The following is a 16,600-nucleotide window of genomic DNA, read 5'->3' as shown; positions in this document are numbered from 1 at the left end:
AATGGGGTTTATCGGGGGATTAGACTGAATATATTTCAGACAGCAGGGGGCAATTAATTACCAGACGGAGGCTATCGTTTTGATTATACGTGATTAATAAGTATTGCTCACTAATTTCCCATTTGCCGGATATATGTACTCTTAACTAGGACAGCAGACGATACGCTCGTAATTAGAACACGGGCCTGGGTGTGTGTATCCGTCATATTTTACGTTGCGTTATACGGACCGCCGCCCGCCGCCTGACGCATCGCGATGCATCGTCGCACGGTATAGCCGCGCTATAACGGACGCGCAGCGTCCATTTTTCTGTGGACCAACTCAATCCCGGGGTCCACGCATCCGACACATCGCGCCGCGAACGAAGCCTCAAAAGGCCTGGACACACGAATCGACGGAAGACGTAAGACGTAAATCGTAAGGAAATCCACTGATCAGAGTCGACTATTCCCCTCTTCTTCCCTCTTAGGGCCGGTTGTTCCAACCTGTTGGTAAACTAACTAACAGTTAAATCATATATATGTCTTTGTTTATTTTTTACATTAGATAAAGATAGACATATAATTTAACTATTAGTTAGCTTACCAACAGGTTGGAACAACCGGCCCTTAAAGAGGGGAATAGTCGACTCTGAGATTGGTGGATTTCCTTACAATTTATACGTCTTACGTCTTCCGTCGATTCGTGTGTGAAAGCCTTTTACAAATATACCGCGCGTGATATGTCGTGATTACGTAACGCGAATAAACCCGCAACAAAGTATAGACACGCCCGGGAGTATATTTCACGATTTCACTCGCCTCGCCGTCACGTCGTCGCTTATTCCGCCGCTTCTCGGAGAGGTTATTCGCGATACTTTTATATAATTTTTATAATTTTTACAATGCGTATTATGCGACCGTACCGTTTCTCGCATTACGGATTTTAATCAATGCATCTAATTATTCTGCCTCTCTCTCGGTCGGGAAAGTTTATTGCGCTGGATAGCTTTGAGTAAATATATCCGTCGCGCGACGAGCAAACGCGAAAAAGAGTATTTTTTTGGAGATCAAAGGTGCGCGCAACATTTCAACTAACCGAATCTCTTTAGTGTATATGAAACAACACTTCAAACACGCGTTCGCGCAAGCCCCGGGCCTTTTCAAAAAAATATGACGACACGCGCTTTGTAGACGGTTGAGCGAAGTACTGTACTACTGTTTTGAACGTATCCGCGGCGCGATGCGGCACAGAAACGGCTGCTGATTTGTTTTCATAAAAGCCAAATGCGCCGGGATTGCTCGGAATCGTTATACTGTCACTCGCTTACCGGAAGAGTTATGATGTTGTTGACGTAGCCGAATGGGCTTGCGAGGCGGGCGAAATTCTCGCGTTCCCGGATTCGACATCAAAGTTCACCTAAGTTTGTTCGCCGCGTTATCTAACGAAGGTATTTGCATCCCAGGAATTTCAGTAATTATGCATACCTAATTAGCCATTGTGTCCCATCTTACGATCTAGTGTCTCGCCTGCGACATCTCGAGCGTGCGCGCGTCGCGTCGCGTCGAGCGTTCGAGGAATAATCAATTTCTGTGATTAATACGAGTATATTGCGAGGGGAAAATATTGTTAACATTATTACCTAACTTTGAAGCAGTCATTAGTGCGTAAAAACCAGATTAATACATCAGATTGTATTCGTATTATAAATATAGAGTTACAATTTAGAAAGGATGGCAAATGACTGTGTAACGCATGAGAAACACGCCGTGGCATCGTATTATCGCGTACCACGATTGTAGTCGCGAAAATGTCGTATTTAAAGCCCCGATAAATTTGAGGGAACTCCGAGATTCTTCGTTTTCGCTCCCCATTAACAACGTCGATCGGACCGATATCGAACGGCGAAGTTTCAACGGGTGGTAGTGCAGCCCGGTAATCAGTCTCGCTCGGGCGAGTAATAAATTTCACCGCAATGGTGTACCACGCGTGCCACGTGACCCCGATATCCTTCCCTGCGCCGCACTTCTCAGCGCTTCCCCCATAATTCATCAGCCATTTTATCGTGCCGTCGAATATATATTCACGAAAATCCGCGGTAATCGTCCCCTCGTAATTCCCATCACGACGCTCGATCGAAAGAGAGACGCGATCGGCCGGGCCAACCCCTCGCCACGGCGCACTCGATAGTGCGCGAGCTGCCCCAATGCTCCATTGGTGCGGCGAGCCGAGCGTGGATTGGGATCCGGTTTCAGATTCGACCGGGATTTAGATCATTATCCGCCGACAGGACTTGGGAACACGTCGCCGTGGCGCACGATGTGTTCTTTGACGCGCCGCAAATCCCCGCGCGAAACAATTAACCCTTTGCACTGGCGTCGCCGCTCGGAGCTCGGAGCTCGGAGCGCGTGTGCCCGCCGCCCGGTGCGCCCGGGATGAACGATACGCCCAGCAAGATAGTACTTGATGCGCGCATGAGTGTCGCGCCTGCATTCGTTGTTACACGATCCTTTGTGACATGCAGCGAATGTTGCGCGCTTATAATATTTTTTTACACCGTCTTCAAGCGTATCGCGTTCAACGCGTTTATATGCGCGATGATAATTACGCGACTGTTTGCCGCTATCCTTTCTGTCTCATACAGAGTTTTAGAACATATGAAATAATTTGATATCGCATAATTTTAATTAAACGTAATATGTAAATAGCCCTCGTACCATTGATTACATACTATAGTGAAATGTGCTATATTAATGTGTTATTTTTTTCGCAACATAATATTTTATTTACTTTATTACGGATTGATAATGAAAAGTTAAATAAGTTTGAGAATTTGTGTAAAAGTAATAATAATTTTGATTATATAACTTATTCTCGTATTTTGCGCAAGCAAGCGCTTACTAGCACAAAGTGATTTTCTGCTGGACACCATCTAATGTGGCACTATCTTGTATCTTGTTTATCCGGCGGACAGCATGTTTTTAGCTTCTAGGCACGCTAGGTAAGCGTTTGTGATAGTTGCTAAGTTGTCCCAGAAACGGTCAAGCACTCAGCAAAATATTCACGCGTTCATAACGGGCGAGAGAAGAAGATCGATTTTCCGAAAATGCGAAGAAAACCATTTATACTTTGGTGCAGTTTAGTTTATAGAATAGTGTAGTTTAGAATAGCACAAGTGACGATCGCGTGTAACCTTTTACGGACACGCTTTTGCGAAACTCACGTGGCCGTGAAACATTTGTCTCGAAGCGATCCCGGTTATGGGATAATTAACACGGGCGACGTTGCACGTTGAATCTGCCAGGCCGCGCGTCGTCAGGACTGACCAAAAATTACTCTCGAAATTGGCTTCGCGTGACGCGCCGCATTACGACATTCTGATATAACCCCGTTTGCACCTAACTACGTTAAATTCCAAAACAAAATGCGCGGACGAAATTTGCATTTCCCCTCTGGCGCACACATCCGCGGCGCGGCGCCGTTGGGAGCAACTCCCGGATGAAACGTGTATGATGCGCGGCGCGGTCTCTGGCAGCGGCGGGGTCCGCGCGGCATTAAAATTATATTATTTCGCCAGCTTCGAACGTATGCGCGAAGTATGCGCCGCGTTGATTATGAGTTTTAATGAATTTCTACGGGATCATTACAAAGCCGCTGTCGGGGTTGTGCGGTCGGCACACGTGGCCGTGCGCCGCCCGCTCCGTGCACGGGTGCTGTATTTGTGAAACACAGCACGGCGCCGCGCCGCGACGATCGGCTCTCCTTTCGCGTGCGCGCGCGCGCGCGCCTTTATTGCCTCGTGTACACGCGCGACCGTATTATATCCGAAGCTTTTTTTCACGGATAGAGTCGTACCGGGTTAGAACTGACAAATGGAGCCGACACGTGTCACGATGCTAATGCGCGGTGAAAAATTATTTCGCAATATTCAACGGTGGTAGCGAGGCGCCCGTGCCGCGCCCTTTCTGGTTGCCTAGTCGCATTGCCTCGCCTCGCCAGAGATCTGTTCCTTTGCTATTAAGCAGCAATAAAACAGTCGGAGTCCACCGGGGTGAGAAAGAGATGATTAATCTTTCGCTCTGATCAATGCGTGGCGCTCCCTCAACGAGGTCTAAATGATTTTCGGAGATTATCAGCCTTTTCCGTAAAGCGTGATGATTATTTACGAATACGAGAAATAATCGCATCACACAAACGTGAGTGAGATAATGAAAGCTTAGCGAACGGTAATGCTTAACTGAACTGATGGTTAATATAAGTCAGCAAAAATAAACTATTTTGATATATATACGTTTCTGAGGATAATTATTTTGGCGCGATAAGAAATGATAGATTTTATATATAGAAACATGACAAAAGATATATCGTAAAAGGAAATAGCTAGTTTTGAATAAATGATTAATTGAACAATTGAAAATGGTCTTAATTGCGCGATGTTATATGCAAATATATTTGATTCTGACATATCGTTCGATTTCATTCAAATAACAATCGTATATGTATTTCCATTTCTCATTGTCACCCATTTCGATGATATTCTGTATTATTCCGTATTGTATTGTACGTACATTCAAACAAACTGCGGGATAGCGATAAGCGGGAAGCGGGAATCGGAGTACCAAAACGTACCCGGGGAGGATGGCGGGCGCATTGCGCAAAGAAAAGGGAACGAAAAAGGATGGAGGGCGCGAGAGAATCGGATGCGGTAGGGAGAACGAAAGAGAATGGCATTTGCACTGGCTCACAGCCAAATCCCACCTCATCAAAATGTCGGAAAGACGGCTCGGCAGACGAGTCAAGGCAACACGGTCTGAATGTCATCCCTTGAGGAACTGTCCCTGCGAGATTCGGCTTGGGTGACGAGGGAGAGCCCCCCCACATCTTTCTCTTGATATTTTTCGACGTTGCAATACGTAGAGCGGGAAGTAACGCGCGACAAATGTGAGACAAATGCGGAAGTCATCGCTCATCCTCATGTAACGCACGGTGCCCTCATCATCATAATTCAGGATCAGCAGTTTTATCCCTGGTTCCGATTAAACTGACGAACGATCGTGGGCGATTTGAGGGGAAGCATTCGCCCGCGGTAAATCACGAGAATAAATCGGGTTATCAACAAACCCAGCTAATGGGTTTTTATTATGCACTGTGCTGCATGGGAAAATTAGATTACTTCAGAGACGCGCCGTTGAGGGAAAAAGGTTTTGGGTAATAATATTCCAAATAATTAAATAACGCGCTAATTAGAGACGTTATCATAGCGATATAAGTGATAGCGACATGATATAGAATTTTTGTGTTAGTAACGATTATTATTGAAAACGAGATTACTAAAGGAGAATTCGTATCAAGCATCTCTTTGCGTATCATCTTCTTCGAGGGCAATCTTACCAATGAAATTCTTCAAGAAGCAGACGGTCGCATAGCGCACAATAAATATTCTCCAGACTCTTTTGAGAGGGATCTACAAAGCAGGCATCAGGTATTCTATTGCGATCAACGATTGCGTCATTCAGGAATTTGTCACGAGATAGTTCAACAGACTTAACCTTCTGCATTATGAAAAAAATTTATAGTTTTGGTACTCTTTTAATCTTTTTATAATCATTAAGTTCTTCAGTTAATCGAAAATAATGGCATTTTGCGACTAAAATTTAAAAATAATTTAACATATTTGATAAACGAATATATATTATTTGTATTTTTAATGTATATAATAACTATTTATTTTATGTTAAATATCGCAAATGCATGAGGCTGTTGTCTCGCTTGAATATACGCGTATAGTTGCGGCGCCGGATAACAGTGATTGTTTGTTCCAAACTTTTTTTACACGCGAGTGAAATTTACTCGAACGCCGGACGGTTATCGGATCTTTTCGAGTGTGTTTTGTGGCACGCAACGACATGCCCATTAAGAAGATTCGATGTCGGGATCTAGATTAGGTTCTCCGCAATTACTTCTGCGTTTTTCGTCTGAGCGGCTCCTTTTATTTTGACCGTATGACCGCGTTAGCATCTATTTGCTAACTTAGTAATTGCTAGTTAACCGTGAAAAAAAAAAACGAAACTTTAACTCTTCAGTTTTTCGATCGATATCGACAGAGGATCAATCAGGATTGAAACACAGTCAACCAGAGTAGATTATTATTAAATGAAAATATATTATACATTTGACGAGTATAAAATGTAGAAAAACCAGTGAACATTAGGGAAATTATCACTGATATATATTTAATTTAAATTTACAGTACTCTCTCGTAAATATTTAATCTCGCAAATATTTAATCTTCTTTCAAAGTACACGGTGGGACATTGGATAAGTCACATAAAAAATTTGCGATCTTGTTCGATCGTTCATTCCGAGCTCGTGAGTCGTGCTACCAGGCAAACGATCGATCGATAATACGAAGATAAACGATTCCCCGACACGCAGGTAGTTAAAGTTTAAGTCGTTGCACCAGCGGGATCATGCTGTCTCTCGTACATTCCTTAATTTTCTATAATATCTGAGTTTTAATTAAAAAGTCCTTCCTACTCTCGTCAAATTTAGAATTAACATGCAGTTTTTCGTATTAGTTCCATCGATAAATTAACCGCTATAGCCAATCGTGCGATCGTATTTAAAAATTTCCGGACGATCGGAATTCCCGTGGCTTTAAACCCGTCGAGAGATAACTGCACGCGCGTATCGATAGCGGTACGGGAAAAAAAGAGAGAAGCGTGCGCAAACGAAACGCGCTATTTAATTCCGACCAGCTCGCGCGCAAACGCCCCCGGTTCGCACGCCGAGGTATAGCAGCCGTACGGGAAAAATTACGCGGAAAAATGAAACGGTTTAGGAAAAAATTCTCGATGTGGCGCGAGGCGATACGAGCCTCGCGGAAAACCAATTTCGAAAAATGCGGAGCGGCGTAGCCGGAGTATCACCGCGACCCGGCATTCGCGACAGAGAGGCGCGGCGGGGGGAGGGGGGGAACAGGAATATCGGCCCTTTACCCCATCGCGGGCGCTCATGCGACCGCTGATACGCCGGTCCGGTCGCTTTCGCAGCGAAACCCAGGTTGCCCATTACGCAGCGGTTAAGCCGGATAATCGATCGGTCGGCGGCGGCGGCAGTGGTGGCGGTGGCGGTGGCGGTGGCGGCGACGGTAGCGGTGGCGGTGGCAGCGGCGGTGGCAGCAACGGTAGCGGCAGCGACAGCAGCACACGCACCGGCACAGATAAATTAGACGGGCTGCCAATACCGCTCATTAGCGTGCCAGGCGCAGAAAACGCCGCAGGCCAATTATGAAAAGCGAATTTCTACCGACGACGGACAACCGCGGCTCTCGGCAGCGCGGCGGTGGCGGCGACGACGACGACCGCGCGGCCGTTTCGACGAGACGAGCGAAGCCCGGTGGAAAAAAAAATAGAAAAAAAAATGTATCGCCGCAGAAAAACGATCGGAACGTCGGCGCGGTCGGCCGATCGCGAATGGATTTTGCGGTTTCCTCGCGCGTCCGTGCGTGTGGACGTGCACGCGTGTACACGCGCGTCCGACGGACGGGTGTCAAAACGCGAGCGTGTTAAATGCGTGCGACGACCTATCGTCGCGCGTCAAACTGCCGCGCCGCGCCGCCGAAAACCGCTGTCCTTTTCACGCGTTACAGGCATCCGACCGCTAATGCCGGTGATATCGAACTAATTATTACGCCCGAAGGGGTCACGATTATGCGAGCTTGTGCTGTGTTGTCTGTTGCAATTGTTGAGAAAAATTAGGGTAGACCACTTACTCTTTACTGAAAAAACAATTACACTTTCGAGTAACTTATTTAAAAATATAATACCGACATAACATTTCATTATATCGTTATTTTATTCGTGAAACTTACGCAATTACACTGTCCAACTTGAATGGGTATTTGAACAATGTGAACTCTGTTCACACGTCTTGCTTCATTGTACTCCAGTTTATTTCAACAACGTATTCCGTGTCGCGGCGAAGAATGCGTCGGTGTCAGGTACAGGAACCGCAGACCTCAACATCGACGTGCGTTTTTCATGGCGTCGCCGCGGGTAATTTGCGCAAGCATGCGTCCGCATGCGTTCGCGCGCGTGTTCGGTCAGCGTGTATCGTGCCAGGTTCGCCGGGAATCTCGCATTAAATTCGCACCGCGCGGCAATCAGTCGCCATTCTGCCGGCGTTGCGACGCTGTTACGTGCGACGCTTACGTACGTTATTACGCGAATATGTGACCACTGTGGCGCCCATCGTCGCTGCCTTTTCTCAGCATATCGCAGACAACACGTACGCTTAATTAAACTGCCATCGTCGCCTCCGCAGCTCTATTTTGTTCGTGTCGTATGCACGTCATCCCTGTTGCAGAATGGCGGGCAAAATTTCTTGACACGCGAATCGAAGAAATTCAAGCGTGCATACCGATCGTGCGTCGTATGCGAATGCGGCATGGCTTTTGAGCTCTTGCAAAGTGCCAATCACGGACTACATAGTTAATTGAAACTGAAAAGCGGATATTTTATACGCGTTCCGTGACTTCAAAATACGGCGCTTTCGAAGTTTATACACGAAAAATTTTGTTATTAAATCAAATTTAAATATCGGATTACAAATATTTGACTCGCGAAATTTTTAAAAGCTCCGTTTCAGAAAATGCAGATATATTATATTAGTTTCTAACTAAACCACGGTCATTGCACACAGTTCACTTGCAACGCTTTTAGCGAAGTGAATTAAAAGCTTCCGTGTAAGAGCACGCTAAATTCGTACTTGTTTAACCTAGTTTCTCATACACTTTCCATCTTTTTGGAAAATATTCTTTTTGGTTTACAACCTTCCTCCGTTCTTGGCTTTAATTACTCTGACTACTTGTCATTTTGTTCATTATTCTGGAAATAAAACAATGCGCGACGATTCCTTCTCCTCTATAAACATATATTTCGAATCTCAAATATTTAACTTCCAATCTTCTTCTCATATTGCATTATTTATTATTGCATTAGGTACGTCAATCATGGAAATTTTAGTCGATTAACTTATCGGGTTGACTGATATTTGGTATACTTGGTATATATACATATCTATATATATTGACCATTTATTGTATAAATATACGAGATAAATCGGGATAGACGGTATACAGCGGATCTTCTATTGAAATTTGTGTGCGATCGTGTAACACATGTTTTTGTATAGCTTCGTTATACAGAGTTCATATAATAGCTTCGTTACACGAGGACAGCATACTGACTCTTGTGGACTTGTTGACGACAATAACCGTTTGATAGCATCATGAATTCGACATTCGTTATTTTTGAGTCGATATGCGACCTCGCCAATCCCGCCCATCCAATCATTACAATAAACGTTCGAATAATCGTCGTAGAATCGCTGCAATATGTTGATTGCAATCCCGAAATGGGTTTACGGAAATGACGCAGCTTACGTGCGTCTGTTTAATCACATTTAGTGAAACTTTAGTGCCCAACATTTCGCGCAATTATCGATTTAATCGATGCATCGAAATATAATCTTTTATAGGAGCTGGAAAGCGCAGCTCAATTTCTAGTAAAAATACATAACAGTATAAGTTCTGAGTTTCTGTGTACAAAACTATAATAAAATAAATGTGATTTTTTTCTTAATAGAAATTTATAAGAAATAAATTAGAATCATCATACTTATACCTATATTTTTTAATATTAATCGTGTTGGCCGATTTTCACATTGTTACAGTTTATCGTTATCTGATGATTGTGTTTGTGTGGATATCGCGATGCAGCGATGTGATCTGTAAAATATGCGAACAATGTGCAGTACGTAACATTAATGGCATTTTTGTATTACCCCTTCCTCCCCCAGCAGGTTGAGATAACTATCACCTAATACTATAGATATCGCATTCGTTACCGGACCGCAAAGTATTCCATAGAGACATCGTTGTTATATATATTTTCGACGCATATCGATAAGCGTTTTAATAATCAAACGATAAAAAAATTAAATGTAATAATCGGTTAATGATAAAACTGTCTCGTAGAGGTATAATATTCGATAAAGGTTTGACAAAGTACAGATACTTGTCAATTTACAAGCAGTAGTACCCGAAGACGCTTGCCTTCGAGAAGTACTATACAAGACCATCTTAGATTTCATTATTTATGAGAAATAAATGATTGCCTTTTTAAACCTAGTCAAGGAATTATTTATATCGACACTCCTCTCTAGCCGGTTATACTTCGGAAAGGAATGAATCGCAGACGAAGCTTCTGGCGGAGCAAGAGCTCCGATGGTCGACAACGGCAGTAGCGACGGCTTTCATATGACGAAGTTAAAGAGGTATCCGCGGAGATCTTCCTTTCTTCGACAAGAAAGCGGGGTCGGTTGCAAACGCGCGACGATATCCCGCTGTCTCTGTTCAACACTTCGTGTATCCCCTCTTGCACTCGGCTTTTTATCCGCTCCGTCTCTTCCGTCCTTTCATTTCCCTCCTCTCTCGTTTATGGTTCTCTCTTTAGCTTTCGCTCGCTATCACATTTTCCAAGCGGCGTTTCCCCTTCGAAAAACGCTTTCTTATTTGCGACAACGCACCGCACTCGCTTGCCTCTTCCCCCCCAGACGGTGCACTCGAACGGCAGCTATAATTGAAGAATATTGCTCCGCGTAGACCGCAAATAAAACGCGACTCTAATTTCATTATTCGCGAAAGAAGCGTGCATTTCCGTAGAGAGGATACCTCACGATGGTGACTTTGCCTATACAACCTCCTTGTATTGCTATTAGAACGTGGAGGCGGGAAAGAGGAAATGGGAGACTGGATAACAAGAAAAAAGTAGAAACTGCCGCACGCCACTCCGCAGAAAATGTATGACGCGGTATATCGTAGAGGTAAAAAAAAAAAAAAAAAGCGGTTTTAGTCGAGTAGTAGAAAAGAGTCGTCGAGGGTGTAAAAAACTCATGAAAACTGGTACATTCATTTTTTTTTTAGATTTAAATCACGTTAAGGATAAAAAATTGGCTTATTTAATATTCAATAAGTCGTTTCATCAAATTCAAATTAGAAACTGGAGTAAAAGAATCAATTTGATGAAATTTTCATATCACATTTCATTTAGGAACTTGTTCGTTATTATTTAAATCTCATCTCCGTGACATTCGCTTCGTCAAGTAGGAGCAGGCGAGTATAATTGATATATATATACTCGAAGGTATTAGAAATAAATTACGCTTTATTGCACGTTACATTAATTCCTTTTCTATACGCTCTCTACGCTCTATATATAGCTTCCCTCGTTATCTTCTAAACGTTCTTTCAAGAACGAGACGCGGTTGCCCGGCTATAAAGCTGCAAATCGATACCTTTCTTCGCTCGACAAAGAGACTATTTACCGTATTACTAAACCTATATACCGAATGCTTTGCAACGACCCATAGCATTAACCTTCTTTTTGTAACGCTTGTTGCATTTCGCACTCGATTTCACCAGTGATGGATACTTTTATCTCGAGTGTTCGATTGTTAAAAATCGTTGGATGCTATATGAACTAATGAGTAATTGACCTAGACCGGCGTTATATCAGTTTTTACAACAAAAGCATCACGATGTGCATCACGTTATTTTTTTAAAATAAAAATATTTTATATAAAATACACAAAAAGTATATGTGTGCATTCCACAAACATTCTTCAATCATATCTGGCGCAATATTGGTTTGATGGTAAATTTGATATAAATTCGGAGTAAACAAATTTGCTGCATCAACGCAAATATATTAATCAATATACGTATACACAATAGTACTTTTTATTTGCAGTTACATTTTTAAGATTTTACAAATAGTAGCTATTTCTCGAATAAGCCATGTTATTTACACACACACACACACACACAATTAAAAAAATAGATTAAATAAATAATTGCTTTTGATAAATTTAATAATTCGCAAAAATTTTTGAAATACATTGTGTAGAACGCATTTTCGAGATTAGTCACATCGAGAATCGTAATTACGTTACGTTTATAATCAAAATCATTCGCAACATAATGACTACTGTATATCGCGTGCCGACGGCGTCGATTTATTTCCCGCCGGCGGCATGGCGGAAGGAAGTATAGTCATCGATGGAAAACCGCTGTCGTCTGCTGTCTCCGTGTGTATCGGAATATGTACCGCCATGATGCGATCACACGAGCCAGGAGTGCGGACATTTACACGCATTTAACCCTTTGACGAGCGGAAACACACACGGCAAATCAGCGTCGGCGCGAGCGCGTTCGCTACGCATTCGGAGCATACATCACCATCCAATTATCACAGCTCGCTGACGCTAATTTCGGGCATTCAGATATCATTTCATCCGTCAATGGCGGCCTGATTACCAATTGTATAACTCCTTTTTTGCAACTCGCTCGTTCGGTCTCTCCCTCGCGCCGACACAATGGTCGCTTTCGGGCCGATCGTGCGGTCCGAGAGTGAATGCTGTGCACGAGTACGACGGCATAATATGCTTCGGAGGATGCCTGTCAATTTTGCAGCTCACGGCCGTAAACATGACCATTCCGTCGGAGATAAAATTTCAACATTTGGCGGCTAATTTGCCTCGCGTGGAGCACGGCGAAGTGCAGAATTACATTACGGTAACATTTTAGAGAGTGCTTTACACGTATCTGATGCGGTTTATTTTAGTTGATAAAAATCGCAATGTTATTAAACACGATTGCGCGTCGGTCGAAAAGACGCGAGTAACAGATAAAAATTCGAGGGAATTATTTTTTCCGAAGTTACATTAAAGCGATAATTGAATTTCTATAATATAGTGATAGCAAATATCGTCTTTTCGCGCAATTCAGTGAATAAGCAATAATCTTTTATGTGCATAACACATGAAAAAAATGAGAAAATAGTAAAGAAAAGAAAAAATAAAAGATAAATGTTACAAATTTCTTTGAAAATATAATACACTTACATACTTTTAATGTATTTTATTTTAATTGAATTGTGTCATATTCGCACGTGATTCACGTGTTACATACTTTCTTAAATAATCGTAAATTTTATTATGTGTGCCTTTTCTGCTTCAAGGTTATAAAAATACATACGCATAAGCGAAAAATCTAATATCGTATATATTATAGCCGTAAGTTTCATAGAAGATCGGCCTGAATAGAATAACGTGCTCTAAAGTTTGTGGCAACTATATACTGCGTGCAGCGAGAAACATGCTTGGGCATGCACTTAGTAATATTTTAGTCTCGTTATTATGCACCGATGATAACGTTGCGTTAAACATTATTAAATAAACGCAGTACAATGTCAATGTTATATTCATGTTCCGGAATAATAATATAAAAATCTGAAATACAAGAGAGTATATGTATAACAGAAAATACAATTTTACATTTCAGATTTCTCACGGAGCTGGGTTCCTTCGTACAAAGTTCGCTATGGAATCAGTGGGGAAATCACCGCGCTGTGTGCGTGCGTACACAGCGTAGCTCCTGCAGTAAGTAATGTTTAATTTAGAAACACGACAATTTATGATAACGCCGGCTTTGCTGCCGCACAAATTTTCATCATGTTAATATCGATTAGCATTTTTCAGTGCATTGAAGCATTCCTTGTAATTTATTAATATATAGGAAAAAAAAGCGTGTCTTTTTATATAAATGTATAAAGCACGTATAAAAATATGCATCTATTCATATATACTCTGTCCTTTCTTAATCAATTTTTATATGAGGGAATAATATGCGAACTATATAAAAATATCGAGATAAATATTTTATATATATCAAAGAAAAACGTTACTCGTTTTCAATTTTGTTGTTTGTCCTCTCTCTCATATATCTATAATCTGTCCATCCGTATTTTCTCTATATTTTAACGATCTTACATTGTAGCGATGTTTTTTTTTATCTATATTTGCACAATTCTAGTGATCGTTCGTTTGATGGCTCGATGGTTAGTATTTTCGGCATGAAAGTTCCGCGTGCCAGTCCTCAATACATCTCCATCGGGCCAACAACACACACCCTCTCTCGCACTTATTTATTTTTGCATTAATTTATTTTTATTTTATTTGCCAACGGAAATCCCGGCTGTCGCCGGCTGCGCCGTAGCCGCGTCGCGTCGCGTCGCGTCGCGTCGCGTCAACTGTAAACAGAAAGCCATGCGGCATTGCGGCAATCCTATCACGTATGCGCGTGTCTACGTGCACGCGCCGTTCATATGCTCGTCGGAGCAAATATGGTAATGCATTCACGCGAAATGTTTTCACGGGGCTTTCTCGAAATACCAAGTCCGCGCGTGAGGCTTCCCTAACGGTTTACAAACAAGTCTGATCGCTCTAGATGCGGTGGTGAGCAACCCTCACCGCCACGACGCGTTTTCGTTACCGCACACATACCGGAGCGATATGTATGGAGCGATGCGCGCGTGTGCAAGAAGGGTGAGGCGCATTTAGAAGCCACGTCATCAAAAGCCTAACTAATTTCTTTTATAGGATTCGTTCTATTAGCTGTTCGAAATTAATTCGTGAAAATTTGTGAAAATTAGTTCCAGAATAGTAATATATTTTGAACCGTGCTAACGTTAATTTCAGGTTAAAGATAAACTCACATGTCGCGGAATTTTCTTTTCCTTTTTTATCTTATATATAGTGAGTTTGTAAAATATTTATTCGCTTGGATATTTATTTTCGTTAAAAATTAAGATACAAGTTTTTAGTAAAGTTTTTATAATTTCACAGATGTGTGTCAGATAAAAGCACATTTAGATATTTCTGAATAGATTGCAAGTATAATATTCCCCGAATCCGTTAATTCCGTAAGCCAATTCCCGAGAACCGAGAGCTGTGTTTTCGCGCCACGTTCGTCAAATTGAGACCTCGCAGTTTTCCACGAAATTCAACGTCGGGCAATAAAGTAATGTCAATATTACCGCCGCTATTATCCTAATCGATGTTCGTGATAGCAGCACCGAGGGCTTACATATAGATCCGACCAGAGACCCCATTAGGATGGCTCCGTTACATTCATGACCCTGGCTCGGCGATTACGGTCGATGATCCGTGGTGAAATAACCCCCGGTTCCAATCATTTCTCCACACCCAGGCCGCAAGGCCAGATGGGTCGTGGTGGAGTTGCGAAATCCTTGGCTAAGCTGCGATCGGGGTGACGCGTTTGAAGTCGCAGACCGCGAAGAATGATCGGCGGCGGGCCGAATCCGAAGGTTCACGGGCCATCTGTTGTTAAGCGAGGAACGCGCATCGACCCCATAATACCTATCTTACATTACGAAATCATCGATGACTAAATCCTTCGGAGCAATTAGCTGGAAAGCGGCACAAATCCGGAGGAAACTGCCCCTTGCTTGTATCGCTGATCAATATTCCGCCTGATATGCGGTATTAGTAGTGGACTTTGAAATTTCTAACAAAATGACACCTTCCCTTGTGTAATAGATAATGAGTTACGCGCCGCGAGATAATCCTTCATAGAAATGTATTTAGAAAATATTAGAGACGCATCGTGCCTCTCGATGTTATTCTCCGAATTTGAATTTTTCTGTCAACAAACGAAATTGCTACGACAAAAAATTTTTCTAATTTGATAATAAATATCTACATGCAAATCCGTACATTTGTGAATATCTACACTATAAGATATTCAAATCGATCGGACTCTATACTTTGTATATGAAATTCCTGTCGTTATTTTCGTTGCATGGTGCGTAATTCTTGTTATTGGTCGCACCGTATACGTACGCATCCGCAAAACTTCACGCGCGGATCACAAATACATATCATAGTCATTCATCGATAGCGAAACGGACGAACGATCCCTCCACGCAAACGTCGATGTTTGTCGCGCGTGTTCGCGAGAACGATATAAAGATACGAGTGTGCATATTGCGCGATATTATGCGACCGGTGCAATGGACGATGCACCACGCGCCGTTACTGCCTTCGTCATCGCGCGCCACGGTAAATTCGAGCGCAGCCGCGCGCGTATTTGCTCTCGGAAGCGACGATATCCGCTCACGCGTGCCGCGCTCATGGTACGCTCTGATTATCAACGAATAATTCCTGCGAACGACGCGCTGTAGCGTGCAAATTTCCCGACAGAACGCCGCGCCCGGCCCGTCGAAAATCATTCCGGCGACGCGCCGGGCGACGCGCAGGGGGATGAAAGCGGCCTCGTTGAAAAAAAAAAAACCAGCTTTTCGCTTATCCCTTGAACTTTGATCCCCCGTGGCGTGCCGCTGACAGGTTGTTCAATGTTTGCTCGACCGTTTGTCCTGCAGACCGGTATTTGGTTAATCAGCGAGTTAGTTGTCCATGGTCGAATTCCCGCCGTCGTTTCTCCCGCCGTGTCCCATACCCGTTTACACGTAACGCGCGTTTCTCTCCATTCCTCTCTCGCTCTCCTCTCCACCTGCCCGTTAGTTTGTTTAATCTCTTTCGCGGATAGGGTCTCGCTGGACTACGCCGGCTGATCGGAATTTATCGAACGTGTTCGTGCGTTCACGCGTGCAAATATCTATTGCGTGTCGAGCGATTCGGCCCACACTTCAGACGTTCCCTTTATTTAATGGCATGGATACTGGATAGACTTTTCCTT

General features: G+C 43.0%; 2 protein-coding genes across 10 annotated transcripts in view; one reads left to right on the top strand and one right to left on the bottom strand.

Annotated features, from left to right (window-relative positions):
• Nucleotides 1-16,600, bottom strand: part of Ten-a (Teneurin-a transmembrane protein) — a 450,404-nt gene that overhangs the window by 206,707 nt on the left and 227,097 nt on the right. The window lies entirely within an intron of this gene.
• The window catches only part of LOC143902901 (uncharacterized), a 230,816-nt gene continuing 227,119 nt past the window's right edge, over nt 12,904-16,600 (top strand). Inside the window, exon 1 of the mRNA XM_077416133.1 lies at nt 12,904-13,482. The gene's annotated coding sequence lies outside the window, so the exon portion shown is untranslated. The remainder of the gene's footprint in view (nt 13,483-16,600) is intronic.

The sequence above is a fragment of the Temnothorax americanus genome, unplaced genomic scaffold (genome assembly GCF_048541705.1).
Source record: "Temnothorax americanus isolate GAGA-0224 unplaced genomic scaffold, ASM4854170v1 Scaffold41, whole genome shotgun sequence".
Lineage (NCBI taxonomy): Eukaryota > Metazoa > Arthropoda > Insecta > Hymenoptera > Formicidae > Temnothorax > Temnothorax americanus.
The sequence above is the reverse complement of the archived record's forward strand: the minus strand, read 5'-3'. Positions and strand labels throughout refer to the sequence as shown.